This window comes from Aplysia californica, unplaced genomic scaffold (assembly GCF_000002075.1).
Source record: "Aplysia californica isolate F4 #8 unplaced genomic scaffold, AplCal3.0 scaffold00024, whole genome shotgun sequence".
Lineage (NCBI taxonomy): Eukaryota > Metazoa > Mollusca > Gastropoda > Aplysiida > Aplysiidae > Aplysia > Aplysia californica.
Window position 1 is genome coordinate 817,526 of NW_004797294.1, and position 2,019 is coordinate 819,544.

Consider the following 2,019-nt stretch of genomic DNA (forward strand, 5'->3'; position numbering starts at 1 on the left):
AATAATAATAATAATAATAATCATAGAGAGCATTTGCATAGCGCTAATCACCGCTTAACAGTAAGCTCTATGCGTTTCACAATCTGCACAACCTCAAACTTCCTGGGAAGCATACTTTGCAAGCAGCCATTTATAGGAGCTAAAATACTAACATACTGACAAGATCTATCATCTGTCTATGGCCGGGTACCTATTCACACCTGGAAAATTCGTGTAAAGTGCCTTTCCCAAGGACACAACGTCAGGCCGCGGCTCACGATTACGAGTCAGGTAGCCTAACCACTAGGCCACACTACTATGTATATCTAGAGTATTATTATATGTGAAACACTTTCTTTCGATCGCTGTCTTTGTCTAATTTAATTTGGTTCCTTTTTCTTCTTGATATTTTTGTCCTTCTCTAAATAAAAGGGCGTTTCCTCGTATTCTTGATTTTAAAAAAAATATTTTTGCTTTATTTTTTTTTAAGTTGCTTAATTACACACAAAAAATGAATATCTACAATAATTTGGGCTTCAGGGTTAAGCGGGTTCAAAAGCAAATATCGAGGAGTTTCGACAATTACTGACACCAATTACAAATAGCATACTCTCTCTCTCTCTCTCTCTCTCTCTCTCTCTCTCTCTCTCTTTATAGATAGATAGATAGATAGATAGATAGATAGATAGATCGAAGTTTTACAGTGCTAGCTGTTTATAATGTCGCTATCTCAAAATTGCAAATTTCTAAATGCTCAAAACACAGTTTTCAGAAATTTTAATGTGATTTCTAATTGTTTTACTTTTGCAATATGTCAAGCTTTTTCGAAAGTAATTCTTTGAATATCATAATTACGCCAGGAAATGTTCTTACGATTTTAAAGGAACAGATAGAACATTTGATTTCTGACCTCATGGTCCTAGTAACCCAGATCTGTCAAAAAGGTCAGATAGAACTTTGAGATTCTGAGATAGTGATATATATCATTAGCATCTAGCTACCGTATTGAATTTTCAATAGCGGCCAAGAATTATTGCTTCTCAAATGGTATCCAAAAGGTTCAGATTTCGAGATTCGGTAGGGGGGGGGGGGGGGTTAACATACTAAGGATCTTGGTAATTCTCCTTTCTAAAAAGGTTGGCAAATTTTTTTAAGCATTTTTCTGCCTGAGAGAATCCACAATTATATCCATTCGTTTAGATCTTTGAGGCTAATTATTGTTACCTCACAAACAGAGCCACTGAAGCAGCAGACATAATTAGAAAGCGGAGAAGCGAGAACGGGTAATCGAAGCATAGATGAAATGAAAAACTATTTAACTATTTAAGGAGAAAAGGATAACAAATTAAGCATACAGGGAATCCTGGCGTGCTCAGTGGAAGACCGCAAAGGCGGGATGTAAACGTCACAAACTAACAGCAAATAAATATAATGAAATATATTTTTATAATAATGAAACAAAATTGAATGACTCTAGGGTTGATGAAATAATTATTTATGTAGAACCTGGAAAATCATCAGCTCGAAAACAATTAGGTGGAGTCAAGTGGAAATGTACCCCAGCCAAGAACAGCTTCATTGATCTTACAGTTAGTGCTAAGTTCTGAGAAATTTCCTACATTCTCTTTTCTTGAGTTTTGCCAGCCCAGATCAACGCAACGATGGCCGGAAATATTACCGGTAAGGTGTACGAATCAACGCGATATGTTGAATTCCCTTTGGTTATTAAGACACTTTTTTTTAAAGTCACACTCAGTTGTACCCTTTCAATAACCGCCTGTGTTTTAAGCCCCCACCAATACAATACAGATAATCTATAGCACTAATTACTGATTCGTCCCTCTTTGCCGGAACCAAATTGGGATGAATGGGGGTGGTTTCGCTCTTCCATATCGAACACACACGGCATAAGTTCAGTGCTCGTATAGGAACGTGTTTTTTTTTCTTTTTTGTTCTTTTTTTTCACTTTTAAAAATCTAGTATCTCCGTCAGTCTACAGTAATAGTAGTACCGTTTGCCCCAAGCAGGCAGGATTGCAGG